The following is a 15,487-nucleotide window of genomic DNA, read 5'->3' on the forward strand; positions in this document are numbered from 1 at the left end:
TGGGGAAAAGCGACTGTGACTATTTCTTCCTTTTCTTCAACATGACTGTAAGAAACTTAAAAAAAAAAAAAAAACACATTGGGGCAGTTAAGAAGCTTCCAGAGATGAGACTGATAATGTAAGTGGGGATGGCCCCTGACACCCACAAGCCTGCAGGAAGGAAGTCTTATAGGACCTGTGCGTGGAAGATTTGTGATCAGATGCCCCATAGAACCGATTCACTTGCATCCCATTTTATAGGATACTGAGTGAAGGAACTAAGGTCACATTTCATTATCCCCGTCCCTCCTGCATATGGCAAATATGAATTAATGTAGTCACGCAAAATTAAAAATGGTTTTAAGTGAGCCCACAGAGCAGCTCGCTCTAAGGTGCATCATTTCTGTCCAGGAAAATGTACCATCCTTGTTTCACGGTCCCCCCCTCCCCCCGGGGTCTCCTGACATCAGGGGTGTTGACTCTGGAAACTGAAGTGACAGGACACGCCTCTGTGCTGCACTTGATACTTGGGAGAACTAAGCAACTGGAAAAGAAAGCCGGCCCGCTGGGGCCTGGCAGCCAATGAGCGACTGCTGGGGTGATGTCATGCTTTCTCCCCGGAGTGTCCTTGGTCAAATACAAACAAAGATAACCACAGCGTGCTCCAGCAGGGTGTGAATTCCTTCTGCCTGAGCAACCCCTGGCGCTGTGCAGTCATCTTGTGGATCTCAGGGGGTGAGCATGATCTGGACTTTGGGAATCGCAAGGATTCGAAGAGTGGGCTCAGCCCAGAGCCCAAAGCGACAGATGGCCCTTGGCTGTCCCCAGAACAGCTGCAGGATTCTCTGTCCCCCGCCTTCCAGAGTTTGCATGTAAGTAGGGACCTCTCCAGCTAACTGGAGGGTGGTGGCCCTCCCCTGGTGAGAATGGTGCTCCAGGGCACTGGCTGAGTGTCTGGTCTCACTGCCTCAGTCTCTCCCACTCAGCGCATTCCAGACTAGCACCTGCAGAGCCCAGCTCGGACCATGTTTCTCTCCCACTCAAAACTAGAGAGGCCTGGCATCAACGCAATCCTGTCTTTGCCAAGTTTGCCTCCAACTCTCTCCACCCACACTCATGCTCCAGCCCAGCCTGGGGATTCTGTCACTCATGTCTGCACTGCCCCACCTCTGAGCCTTCGTCATGCTCTTCTTTCTCCCAGCGATGTTCCTCTCTCTCCTGTGTGTCCAGACCCTAGCTGGTTTCTATCATCCTGAATGCTGGTCCCCATCACTACTGCCTTCCAGAGAGAACACTTTCTTTAGTCCAGAGATGTAGAGAGGCTGGTGTTGTGATGCCACAGAGCGCCGGTGGAGTCCTAGCTGCTCCACTTGCATTCCAGCTCCCTGCTAATACACCTGAGAAGGCGAAGGAAGATGGCCCAAATGCTTGGGGCCCCTGCCACACATGTGGGAGACCTGGATGCAGCTCCAGGCTCCTGGCTTTGGCCTGGTCCTGACCTGGCTGTTGCAGCCATTTGGGAAGTGAACCAGAGAATGGAAGATCTCTGTCTCTGTCTGTCTGTCTGTCTGTCTCTCTCTCTCTCTCCTCTCTGTTGCTCTTTCAAATAAATAATTAAAACTTTTTTTAAAAAAATGGAAGAGGTGTGGGGTTTGGGTGCACTCTTGTTCAAACATTTTTGTTTGTGCATTCCTCAAATAATCTTTAAGGCCAGGTGCCCTCTCTCACACTGAGGCTTGGTGCAAAGATTCTTGTTGTAAGTCTGAGAAGCTGTGAAGACACAATTTTGGCTGCAATGGCTTGCAACTTGAGCACACATCAGAATCGCCTGGAGGGCTAGTTGGAGCAGACTGTCACCTGTTCTGAGTTCCTGATTCAGGGGGCCTGGAGAAGGGCCTGGGAACCTACATCTCCATAAAGTTCCCAGGTGATGTGAAGGCTGCAGGCACAGGGACCGCTGTTGGTGAACTGCCTGTCTGGGGTATTGTAGACATTGAAGTTTTAAAATTACAGTGCCATATTCTTCTAACTGTACCCAGTGGGCTCCAGAAGCCACAGCACTTGCAAGAGCCACCACCATCCCCTGTGAAAAGATACAAATGAGCTCTTCTGGGCTGTGGGGATTTGATATGGTTCTTTCTCCTTCTGCAGCTTTTTTTTCCATCCTGCTATCATGGCAACTGTGTTTTATGGTAAACCTGTGCAAGGATTTCAAATTTTTGGATCAAAGTACACTTCCCTTTTGATTTCATTTTACACAGACTTTTTGAGGAGCTCTCATATTTTTTCCAGTAAAATGTTATGTTGATACAACATATTTTTTAAAAGATTTTATTTATTTATTTGAGAGGTAACATTACAGAGAAAGGGAAAGACAGAGAGAGAGGTCTTCACTCCCCAAATGGCTGCAATGGCCAGAGCTGGGCTGATCCAAAGCCAGGAGCCAGGAGCTTCTTCCAAGTCTCCTATGTAGGCGCAGGGGCCCAAGGACTTGGGCCATCGTCTACTGCTATCCCAGGCCATAGCAGAGAGCTGGATCGGAAGAGGAGCAGCCCGGACACAAACCGGCATCCATATGGGATGCTGGCACAACAGGCAGAAGCTTAGCCCACTATGCTACAGTGCTGGCCCTTGTATTTTTGTCCTTTTTTTTTTTTTTTTTTTTTGACAGGTAGAGTCATAAACAGTGAGAGAGACAGAGAAAGGTCTTCCTTCCATTGGTTCACCCCCCAAATGGCCACTACAGCCAGAGCTGCACTGATCCGAAGCCAGGAGCCAAATGCTTCCTCCTGTCTCCATGCAGGTGTAGGGCCCAAGCACCTCCACTGCCTTCCCGGGTCACAGCAGAGAGCTGGACTGGAAGAGGGACAACCAGAACTAGACCCTGGCACCCATATGGGATGCCAGCGCTACAGGCAGAGGATTAACCAAGTGAGCCACAGTGCCGGCCCCTTGTATTTTATTCTTAATAGTAATTTATTAATTGTTCTGTCATCTATCTCTGCAACAAAAATGTATTAGAAGAGAAATCAAAATATATTTACATTTCCTGTGACTATTAGGATCTGAGTGAAAATTTTACTCTGGATTAAATTCTCATGATAATTAGCAGTTAGTATACCATTGACCAAAACAACATCAATATATATAAATTTAATTAAATCATTATTAAAGTCAAAAATAAAATTTTGGTGAAAACATATCTTTTATGACAGGAATGTAGTTTTTTCCCCAATTACTTCTTACATTTTTTGTTAAAATTATGAAATACTAGAACAAGATAGGCTTCTGTGTGAGTTCCATTCCCATTTTACTTTTTATAAATGTAAGCAAAGAATATTGTTGACATAAGTAGGTAGAAATGGAATGAATTTTGAAGCTGCAATTTTGTTTAATTGTCTGAATGACTTCCAAGTTCTAGACCAACAATCACAGTGATCTACCATCCAAAATTATTTTTTATGTTCTACCAGAAGTTGATTAGATTTTCCTTCAATGCAATTGAAAGCAAAGAATTCAAAACCACCTGGCTCACAGAAGTGTCTGTATCCCAAACATTTGAGTCATTCTCCTTTTTAGTATTGACATCATTCTTTCAAATTGTCCCTTCGTTTGTGGCACTGGAGTTGTTAGTTTGTGTGCTGGTTTTTTTGCTTCTCTATTTTTTGTGTGTGTTTGCTGATTTTTTTGATTCTCTAATTATTCATGATGAGGGTTTGCAAACCAAAGCTAGTTGCTATTGGCCAAATCCTGCCTAACCTGTTTTTGTACAGCTCTCAAGTTAAAAAGGGTTTTTACAGTTTATCAAAAATTATTTTTTTTTTGAAGATTTATTACAGAGAGAGGTAGAGGCAGTGAGAGAGAGGTCTTCCATCCGATGGTTCACTCTGCAGATGGCCACAATGGCCAGAGCTGCGCCGATCCGAAGCCAGGAGACAGGAACTTCTTTTGGGTATCCCATGCAAGTACAGGAGCCCAAGTACTTGGGCCATCTTCTACTGCTTTCCCAGGCCATAGCAGAGAGCTGGATCGGAAAAAGAGCAGCCGGGACTAGAACCGGCACCCATATGGGATGCCAGCACTTCAGTCCAGGGCTTTAACCCACTGCACCACAGCACCAGCCCATATCAAAAATTATTTATTGGGGCTGGCTCTGTGGCATAGCCGGTAAAGCCACTACCTGCAGTGCCGGCATCCCATATGGATGCCAGTTCGAGTCTCAGTTGCTCCACTTCCCATCCAGCTCTCTGCTGTGGCCTGGAAAAGCAGTGGAAGATGGCCCAAGTCCCTGGGCCCCTGCACCCATGTGGGAGACCTGGAAGAAGCTCCTGACTACCCGCTACGTCACAGCGCTCCCTCCATGTAGTTTTCTGACCCCCAGTCTAGGACCTGACAGCCTGGTAAGAGTCAATCAGTGTGGACACACGTCTTTACTTTGTACAGAAAAGAACAATCTTTGTGAAAGAGGCATCTTGATCGGCAGTTCCCAAGATGCTCCATTTCAGAAGACTGCATATGAAAGACTAGAATCCAGAACATGATTCCCTACTTACTGCTGCAGAGACGACTGCCCGGAGCTTAGGAACTTCAAACACTAGCAGTCATTTGCTTCGCCTCCAGCTCTGTGCCACAGGTCAGGCTCAGTGGGGAGAGCCGGTCTCTTTGCCATGTGGTGTCGACAGGACCGGCTTGCAAAGGACCAGGGAGCCTGAATCCAAGGACCCCCTCACATGGATGGCACATCATTGCCTCTGTCACCTTGGAATCTCAGGACAGAAGTAAATATGGGGCCTCACTGCTATCCTTAGAAAGGCTGTTTGTGTGGTTGGTTCTGTGGCATAGCAGGTAAAGCCGCCGCCTGCAACACCAACATCTTATATGGGCGCCGGTCAAGTTCCGGGTACTCCACTTCTGATCCCTGCTGATGCGCCTGGGAAAGACAGTAGAGGATGCCCCAAGTGCTTCGGCCCCTGCACCCATGTAGCAGACCCAGATGAAGCTCCTGGCTCCTGGCTTTAGCCTAGCTCAGCCTTGGCTGTTGCGGCCACTTGGGAAGTGAATCACCAAAAGGAAGACCTGTGTGTGTGTATGTGTGTGTGCATGTCCTTCTCTCTCTCCATGACTCTGACTTTCAAATAAATGAAACTTTATAAAAAGGGCTGCTTGCAACCTTGACCCTTGGTTGGGAACTGGGGTGTCAGGAGCGTTCCCACCACCCTAACTGATAGGAATGGGTCACTGTGCCTGAGTTGCCTGTATTACTACAAAGGATGTCCAGGTTTTTAGGACAGCACAGGAAAGGGTTTCAAGCAGGCACAGTTTACTGTAAGTAGGAAGAGCACCTGTCCAGCTGGTCTGGGGAGATTTCTCTTTGACCTTTGTCTTGTAATAATGGGCAGGAATATTCCTAGGATAGGGAGGAGAGCCCTAGGAAGAAGGTGGGGTTTTCCTGGAATCGGGGTGCCACCTTGTTTCTTTCCCAATAGGGTCCCTGTGGATGTGCCCTGCAAGTTTGCAACTGCAGTGCTAATGATGTTATAATGAGCATAGGGTTAACTAAGGTGATTGCATGGCTGACAATGTGGCTGTCTTTTCTGGGACATTCGCCAGCCCTGTAGTTTTTGAGTTGTTATGATACAGACACTCATTGGACTGTCCTGGACATCCGGGCTCCTCTGTTTCTAGCTGTCTGCAGACTCTGACACCTGTCTTAGCCACACTTGTGTTGAGTTCCTGCTTTCCTACTAGGGATGTAGAATCTTGGTTCCTGCGGGGCAGAAGGCACCCATGTGACCAGCCCTCGATGGCATCCCCGGGCATCGCGTCAGTTAAGCCCCTCCCTGGTGGACATTGTTCATAGGTGCTATTACAGCTGGGTGCTGGAGAGGCTGAGTACACCCCATGTGACTCCACTGGGTGAGGTTTTAGGGGCTTACAGCTGGTTTCCTGATGACTTGGGCTGTGGGACTTTGCCCTGCTCTGATTTGCCCCCCTGTATCCTTCCATTTCCACTAAACTAAACCTCAGCCGTGAGTATGACTGTCCTCTGAGTCCCGGGAGTCCTTCTGGTGAATTTAAGAACTGGGGGTGGTCTGGTGCCTCCTCGTAGCATGGTGACTGGGTTCCAAAAGCAAGCATCGAGACACACACACACACACACACACACACATACACGGGGGGGGGGGGGGGCAAAGAGCCAAGTGGAAGGTGCATTACTTTTTTTTTTTTAATTGATTTATTTATTTGAAAGTCAGAGTTACACAGAGAGAGAAGGAGAGGCAGGGAGGGAGGGAGGAAGAAAGAGAGAGAGAGAGAGAGAGAGCAAGAGAGACAGGTTTTCCATCCATTGGTTCACTCCCCGATTGGCCGCTATGGTAGGAGCTGTGCTGATCCAAAGCCAGGAGCCAGGGGCTTCTTCCTTGTCTCCCACTTGGGTGCAGGGTCCCAGGTACTTGGGCCATCTTCTGCTGCTTTCCCAGGCCACAGCAGAAAGCTGGATTTAGAAGTGGAGCAGCCGGGATGCCAGCACTACAGCCAGCTCCATCTGCCTTTCAAGTAAATAAAATAAAACTTATAAAAACTCTATAGGAATCAGGGGTAGTGCTAGTACCTAGGCATAGAATTAGCTGGGTTGTCTTGTTGTGTATGGGTTAGAAGTGGACTCGTAGGAAAATTCCAGCTCCGCCGATCGTGCATTCCCTGGGCAGGTGCTATTTTAGCTGATGTTAAAGATAAGATCGTCAATTTTCTTAACTCAAATTCTACTGAGCGAATTTATATTAACCTAGCTCTCAGGAGACTAATTTATATACCAGGAAACATTTATTATTTTGCAGTAGGAAATATACCTGATTTAATAACTCCCAAGGGTGCACTCCCCAAAAATGCCAGGGGGAACTACCTCTGGTGTTACTGAAATCCTGCTGAGTGTTGCTTAGAAGAGAGTTCTCAGGGAGCCAAATTAATGATCAGAAGGCTCATTTAGAAGATCCTGGAGTCAGTGAGGTGGTAAGTGAGCAGTGTAGGAGGCATTCGCACAGCTGAGAGAAAACCAGCCCTCCCGGCCAGGGCTGTTGCTGTGTGGGTCAAAGCTCTCCCCGCTCAGCTGTGCAAGGGAATCCCAGCATACCTCACAGCTGGATTCCCCCTTCTCCTGGATCATGCAGGAGGAGCTGTGTTGGTATGAAATTCTAGGACCCTCTTATTTTGCTGCTGGCTATCCAGCCCCCATGTATCACCTGCTCTCTGTGGGTACGTTGGTCCCCGCTGGCTCTCTGTGTATCACATGAATGGATGCTTAGGTGTATGGGTGTAGAGTGGGCCAGCAAGGCCCTGTGCCTGACTTCACTAGCCAGGAGAACGCTCCTCTCACTGCTGCACCAGCCCAGCTCCGGATGTGTACAGGTGCACACCAGGTACTGCGAGTGTACACACAGATATGCACCATCACAGGTCTGCCAGGGACACTCTGAGGGCCGCTGGCTGCCCTGAGTGAACCTCCATTTAAACCAAATAAAAACTGAATCGAGGGGCCAGCGCTGTTGCCTACTTAGTAGGCTAAGCCCCTGCCTGCGGCACCAGCATCCCATATGGGCACTGGTTCAAGTCCTAGATGCTCCTTTTCTGATCCAGCTTTTGCTATGGTCTGGGAGAGCAGTGGAAGATGGCCCAAGTGCGTGGGCCCCTGCACCCGTGTGGGGGACCCAGAAAAGGCTCCTGGCTCCTAGCCTCCCTCTCTCTGTCTGTAACCTCTCAAATAAATAAAATAAATCTTAAAAGAGAGAGAGAGAGAGAGAGAGAAACTGAATCGAGGAAGAATCTAGAAGGCTGGGTCTGACTTGGACCCTAGAGAACCCATCATTTGCTGAGCCACAGAGAAAGGAAAGGAACGGGTTAACCTGAGCGCTGGCAGATCTCAGAAGAGAATTTTGCTCACCGAAACTGAAAATAGCAGGTGGAAATAGGACATAGCAGCCTATGGAAGAGCATTAAAGGGTATTCTGCCACGAAACGCTGTTGAGGAAAGTAGATCTGAGCAGCCCGCTCCGGTCTGCGGCACGGCGCACAGGAGAGGTCAGTGTCAGCTCCCGATGCAGGCTAAAGTTCAGTTCTTAAACAGGGACATTTCTCCCACTTACCTTTTAAAACAGATGTTCCTAATCACAGCCCTCCCTATCAACAAGAGAACAATGAGTGGGGCTGAGGAACGCCCAGCTCCCAACATCCCCTGGGAAGCCAGAATGAGCCTCAGCAGAGCAGTCACGCAGAGCGAGAGGCTGTGGTCACCTCGGACGCCCCCCCAAGACCCCAGGACGGGCCCCGACCTGCCGACTCCGGCTTTTCCCCGCCCTCCTCTCCCCCTCGGCCGCTGGGCGTTCCCTTGCTGCGTGCTGAGAGTGTACAGAACGGAGTATTTCCTCACAAAAGCTCCCCGCATGGTAATTCCCTCCTGTGCGACAGTCAGATCACATAAGGCTGCTGATGGTCTTATGGGACTTTTGGACAAAGTTTAAAAGGTGTCCCAGACTCTTTACCTTGTGCTCTAAAGAAAAAGTCGTCATGATAAATTGATTCGGTTTGAATAAGACCCTTTAGCGCCATCTGCAGGAAAAGTGTCTTGGATGGGAACGGTGTTCTCAAGAGTTAAATATCAAAGGCTCAGGAACCAAACATGGGATCACCCCCCTTGCTCTGCCGCTTCCAGCAGTGAGTTGTGACCTTAGGCAAATTGCTTAACTTTTCTGAGCACCCTGTCCCTCACTTTAAAAAATATATTTTAAAAAATTTTTATTTATTTGAAAAAATGGAGTTACAGAGAGGGAGAGGTAGTGGCAGAGAGAGAAAAGTCTTCCATCCATTGATTCACTACCCAAATAGCCACAGCCGGAGCCAGGAGCTTGGTCCATCCCCATGTGGGTGCAGGGGCCCAAGCACTTGCACTGCTTTCCCAAGCGAATTAGCAGAGAGCCGGATCGGAAGTGGAGCAGCCAGGACTCAAACTGGCAACCATATGGGATGCCCGCACTGCAGCAGCTTAACCCACTTCCCCACAGCACCAGCCTTTGTCAAAAAATTAATATACATAACCATATAGTTTGTTACCAGGATTAAGGGAGATGATACAGGGTCGGCACTGTGGCACAGTGGGTTAAAGCCCTGGACTGAAGCGCCGACATCCCATATAGGCGCAGGTTCTAGTCCTGGCTGCTCCACTTCCTATCCAGCTCTCTGCTATGGCCTGGGATAGCAGTAGAAGATGGCCCAAGTCCTTGGGCCCCTGCACCCATGTGGGAGACCGGAGGAAGCTCCTGGCTCCTGGCTTCAGATCGACGCAGCTCTGGCCATTGCGGCCAATTGGGGAGTGAACCATCGGATGGAAGACCTCTCTCTCTGTCTCTACCTCTCTCTGTAAGTCTGTCTTTCAAATAAATAAAATGAATCTTTAAAAAAGAGGGGGGAATGATACATAAAGCTCTCAGTGCTAGGCTCATCAACTAATCTGGGTTGTAATAAAGGACAGGAAGGCACATAGTAACAGTGCTCATGGTGTAAATTTAAAATAGAATTTAGGGGACCAGCGTTGTGGTGCAATGAGTTAAAGCTGCTGCATGCAATGCCAGCGTCCCATATCACAGCGCTGGTTCCGGTCCTGGCTGCCCTGCCTCTGACCTAGCTCCCTGCTAATGCTCCTGAGAAAGCAGCAGAGGATGCCCCAAGTACTCTGGCAACTAAGTAGGAGACTCAGGTGGGGTTTCAGGCTCCTGGCTTCAGCTTGGGCAGCCCTGCCTGGCCATTGCAGCTACTTAGGAAATGAACCAGCAGACGGATCTCTAACTCTCCCCCCCCCTTATGTGTGTATATATATATATATATATTATATATATATTATATATATATATACATATCTGCCTTTCCTGTCTATCTCTGTAGTGCTGCCTTTCAAATAAGAAAAATCTTTTTAATATAGATAAATAAAGTAGAATTTATTTGGGGAAAAACTTACAAGCAGAGAAATAGTAGAGAATTCTCTAGGCTCCGAGGTCCCAGCATGGAAGGACAGGCCCACCATGGTGAGTCCCCAGGACAAGAGGCTCTGCACCCAGAGTGTTCTGCACATATTTGGAGAAAGACATGCAGCAACGTCTAGAAAGGGCAGTGATGCGCCTTCCTGGGACAGGACACAGCCTGGTGAGCCTGGGGAGGCTCCAGCGCTCAGCCACTGGCATCCTCATCAGCATTGCCCCGCCCACATAGGGTCTTGCTACAAAACGTGTGGAACTGAGCCCCAGGGTCACGTGCATTTTCTCTCCTCTGAGCATCACACGATAAAACACGAGAGGAAACAGAGGCATTTGCCCACCCACGGCAAGGAGCAAACGCGGCCTCTCCAGTTCCTTTGGCCACAGCCTCAGCTAAGAAGTCAGCCCGAGATCACTATGCCAGTTTAACTGAAATGAGTTCTGAGGGTCCCAAATTGTGGAAGACCTTGGAGACCATATAATGCAGTCCTACAGTCGTGGACAAAAGTGAGACTCGAGTGGGTCATGTATTGGGTTACCTGTTAGAAGTGGCGGTCAAGACTTGAGCCTTCCTTCACTGGCAACTCCCTTTCCTCCTAAATTGCAATGAAGCTCAATTTGACGTTGTTTAGCACGCGAAGCACAAGGAGCCTGTTTCGGGCTGCAAAGCTTTCATCTGCAGCATCTGAGGCAAAGAAAGCAGATGCCAGAGCAGACCAAAGCAAGGGAACCTCGATTGATTCAGTTGGTTTGAAACCTTTGACATCCATAAATAAGAAAGTCAAGCCAGGTGATTTGGCAAATAACCATTAGGAACCGCTATGTACTGAAACTATGAGATCCAGTCAAAGGCCTGTTCAAAGGAAAAGTCAAAATATTAAAATCATATTTTTATTTTAAGTTTATCCATTCTTATTTATTTTAAAGGCAGAGGGGAGGGGCATCTTCCATCCACTGGTTCACTCTCCAAGTGGCCACAGCAGCCAGGGCTGGGCCAGGCTGAAGCCAGGAGCCAGGAACTTCATCCAGGTCTCCCCTGCGGGTGTCAGGGGCCCAAGCACTTGAGCCATCACCTGCTGCCTCCCAGAGTGCACATTAGCAGGAAGCTGGAGAGGAAGCAGAGGCAAGACTGCATCCCAGGCACTCCAGTATGGGACGCGGGCATCTGAAACGGTGATTTAACCTGCTGGCCCGCAACACCCACCCCCTTAAAATATTCTAATTTAAAAAGAATGAATATGAAGGAAGTAATTATGCAACCCAAGAAGATAGAAAACAATGATTGACTGAAGCCAGGTAGGAGGAAGGAATTAAAAGCAAGAGAATACCATCAGCCCACCATACCCATAGGTTGTGTATCTGTGCATTCAACCATCCATAGATCAAACATTTGGGGAAATAAATCAAGTCTGTACTGAACACAGACACTTTTTCTTGTGATTGTTCCTTAAACAATACAGTATGGCCAGCACTGTGGCACAGCAGGTTAAAGCCCCAGCCTGTAGAGCCAGACTCCCATATGGACGCCGGTTCAACTCCCAGTTGCTCCACTTCCGATACAGCTCTCTGCTTTGGCCTGAGAAAGCAGTGGGGGATGGCCCAAGTGCTTGGGCCCCTACACTTATATGGGAGACCTGGAAGAAGCTCCTGGCTCCTTGGCTTTGGATTGGCCACGTGGGGAGTGAACCAGCAGATGGAAGACCTCTTTCTCTCTCTTTCTCTCTCTCAATCTCTTTCTCTCTCTCTCTTTCTCTCTCTCTCTCTCTCTGCCTCTGCCTCTGCCTCTCAAATAAATAAGTAAATCTTTGGGGTTGGCGCTGTGGCATAGCAGGCAAAGCTGTCGCCTGTAGTGCCGGCATCCCGTATGGGTGCCATTTCTAATCCTGGCTGCTCCACTTCCGATCCAGCTCTCTGCTATGGCCTGGGAAAGCAGTAAAGGATGGCCCAAGTCTTTGGGCCACTGCACCCGTGTGAGACACCTGGAAGAAGCTCCTTGCTCCCGGCTTTGGATTGGTGCAGCTCCGGCCATTGCAGCCAATTGGGGAGTGAACCAGCAGATGGAAGACCTCTCTTTCTTTCTCTCTCTCTCACTCTGCCTTTCCTCTCTCTGTGTAACTCTGACTTTCAAATAAATAAATAAATTTAAATGAATAAATCTTAAAAAAAATATAGTACAACTACTGACACAGCGTTTACGTTGTGTTAGGTATCATAAGTAATCTAGGGGCCGGCGCCATGGCTCACTTGGTTAATCCTTTGCCTGCGGCACCGGCATCCCATATGGGTGCCAGGTTCTAGTCCCAGTTGCTCCTCTTTCAGTCCAGCTCTCTGCTGTGGCCCGGGAGTGCAGTGGAGGATGGCCCAAGTGCTTGGACCCCTGCACCCGCATGGGAGACCAGGAAGAAGCACCTGGCTCCTGGCTTCAGAGCTCCTGCCGTAGCGGCCATTTAGGGAGTGAACCAACGGAAGGAAGACCTTTCTCTCTGTCTCTCTCTCTCACTGTCTATGACTCTACCTGTCAAAAAAAAAAAAAAGTAATCTAAAGATGACTTAAAGTATGCAGGGGGAAGTGCATAGGTTGTCCATAAATAGCATTGCCATTCTGGTATCCCTGAAGGAGCAGGGTCAGAACCCATCCCCCATGGATACTACGGAATGACTGTACAATGAACTTGGAAACAAAGTCAGTGGAAGAATTCAATGTTGGGAGACAATGTTCCATGCATCTCTTGAGTTTCCACACGTCTCAGGAGCAGAGCCACCGACTGCCCTTGTTCTGGACTGTCTTTTTAAGGAGGTTTGTGTAGCAAACAGCTTTGGGATATAAAGAGAGTGCCTCTCTGCAGAGCCAAGGTCCTAACCTCTTACTGTCCATTATGAAAGATTCAGATTCCTCTCCTATAATGCCACCCACCATGTGTCCAGGCATTCCGTGGCCTTGTGGTGTCTACCTGTGGGAACTGGGTATTGGGAACTGATGCCAATGCTGGTGTAGCTCTCTCTCACCCAGGAGTCTCATGTGCTCTGCAGGCGAACCAACTTGTTCACTTACAAGCAGGAGAGAATCTTTTTAGCTCCTCATATTGCTAAGGAAATCCAAGAGCTGGTGCATTGAAAAAATAGAAATTAAAGCAAAACCCAGCCATGACAGTAAGCAATCTGTTGGCCTAACAAAGGAAATGGGAGAAAATGTAAATAAACAAATTTGCAAATTAGAAAATGGATCAACACACACAAACAAGAACTATAATACATATAAAAGAATCATTTTCACTAATATGTGCTGGTATATATTTTGAAAACCTGAATGAAATGGATAATTTTCAAGGAAAACATGAATTATCTAAATTTGTTCAAAGGAAACATAAATTAGCTAAATTGGTTCAAAGAGAAGCAGAAAACCTGAACAAGCCAAATTCATGCAAGAAACTGAAAGGACCAAGCCGAGGTCTTGGTCTGCTCACCAGGTAAGCCACAGTGGTCAGGCGCCTGTCCTCCTGCTTCTCACGGCTCTGTATCTAGGATGGCTGATGATGAAGCCGACGAGGCCACATCGGTCACCAGGGCCCATGTGCAGCTCTGCTGGAGTCGAAAGAGGAGGTCAAGTATGGCAGCCTTGACTTTGAACACTACACGGTCATCAAATGACCAAGTTACTTGTATTTTTTCCACTGAATAAATAGATGAAAAATAATTTTTATTAAACAGTATGTGTACTTATTTTTTTAAGATTTATTTATTTATTTGAGAGGTAGAGTTACAGACAGAGAGAGGGGAAGACAGAGAGAGAAGTCTTCCATCTGTTGGTTCACACCCCAAATGGTTGCAATGGCTGGAGCTGCGCTTATCCGAAGCCAGGAGCCAAGAGCTTCCTCCAGCTCTCCCACCCGAATGCAGGGGCCCAAGCACTTGGGCCATCTTCCACTGCTTTCCCAGGCCATAATCAGAGAGCTGGATCAGAAGAGGAGCAGCCAAGACACAAACCAGTGCCCACATGGGATGCCGGCACTGCAGACAGAGGCTTTGCCTACTACACCACAATGCCGGCCTGACATATTTATTTCTTATGAGTCCTAACCTTTAAATTTTCCAAAGTTTTCTTTATTTATAAAATAACACCTTTTCCCTGGCAATGCAGACTCATAAGCAACTGGTTTTAATTTAACAAGGGCAGTGTGTTCCTTTGGCTCAATCTGCTGCTCTATATGATGGCTCTTCCTGAACACTCAGCCCATTACAACAGAGCTGTGGTTCTAAAATATGGTCTGTGGGGCTGGCATTGTGGTACAGCAGGTTAAGCCCTGACCTGTGACACCAACATCCCAGAAGAGTGCTTGTTTGAGTCCTGGCTGCTCTGCTTTTGAGCCAGCTCCCTGCTAATGTGCCTGGGAAAAGCAGCAGAAGATGATGCAAGTGCCTGGGGCCCTGCCAACTGCATGGAAAACCCAGATGAAGTTCCCAGCTCCTGACTTCAGCCTGGCACAGCCCTGGCCATTGCAGCCGTCTGGGGAATGAAGCAGAAGATGGAAGACCTTACTCTCCCCTCTCTCTCTCTCTCTCTCTCTCTCTCTCTCATTCTTTATATTATTTTGCCTTTCAAGTAAATAAGTGTTTTTTAAAAAACGTGGTCTTGGGGCTAGCGCTGTGGAGTAGCGGGTTAAAGCCCTGGCCTGAAGCACTGGCATCCCATATGGGCGCCGGTTGTAGTCCCGGCTGCTCCTCTTCTGATCCAGCTCTCTGCTAGGACCTGGGAAAGCAGCAGAAGATGGCTCAAGTCCTTGGGCCCCTGCACCCGTGTGGGGAGGCCCAGAAGAAGCTCCTGGCTCCTGGCTTCAGATCGACGCAGCTCCGACTGTTGCGGCCATCTGGGGAGTGAACCAGCGGATGGAAGACCTCTCTCTCTGTCTCTACCTCTCTCTGTAACTCTTTCAAATAAATAAAATAAATCTTAAAAAAAAAAAGTGGTCTCTGTGCCTGCATCATTATTACCCAAGAAGTTGCTAGAAATGCAGTTTTGGGGGCCACATCAGACCTACAGTCTTGGTGTGAATGTTTGTATTTCCCTCAAATCCATGTACTGGACTCATCATTTCCAAAGTGATGGTGTCAGGAGGTAGGACCTTGGGAGGGAGACTGGGTCAGAGGCTGGAGCCCTTCAGGAATGGGCCCAGTGCTCTTGTTTCTTTCTTTCTTTCCTTCTTTCTTCCTTCCTTCCTTCCTTCTCTATCTTTTTTTTTTAAGATTTTTATTTATTTTATTTGAGAGGTAGAGTTACAGACAGTGAGAGGGAGAGACATAGAGAAAGGTCTTCCGTCCGTAGGTTCACTCCCCCAAATGGCTGCAACGGCTGGAGCTGTGCCGATCCAAAGTCAGGTGCCAGGAGCTTCTTCTGGGTCTCCCACGTATGTGCAGGGGCCCAAGGACTTGGGCCATCTTCTGTTGCTTTCCCAGGCCATAGCAGAGAGTTGGATTTGGAAGAGGAGCAGCCG

The 15,487-nt window shown here is 48.3% G+C and overlaps 1 long non-coding RNA gene across 1 annotated transcript; it reads left to right on the forward strand.

Moving 5' to 3' along the window:
• Window positions 1–638: 638 nt before the first annotated feature.
• On the forward strand, window positions 639–14,959 carry LOC149125020 (uncharacterized). Its single transcript, XR_016212263.1, has 2 exons — window positions 639–851; window positions 14,743–14,959. It is a non-coding gene; the product is annotated as an uncharacterized LOC149125020 (long non-coding RNA).
• The last annotated feature ends 528 nt before the right edge of the window (window positions 14,960–15,487 follow it).

Source organism: Oryctolagus cuniculus, chromosome 8 (assembly GCF_051225735.1).
Source record: "Oryctolagus cuniculus isolate XC-2025 breed Fujian yellow rabbit chromosome 8, ASM5122573v1, whole genome shotgun sequence".
Taxonomy (NCBI): Eukaryota; Metazoa; Chordata; class Mammalia; order Lagomorpha; family Leporidae; genus Oryctolagus; species Oryctolagus cuniculus.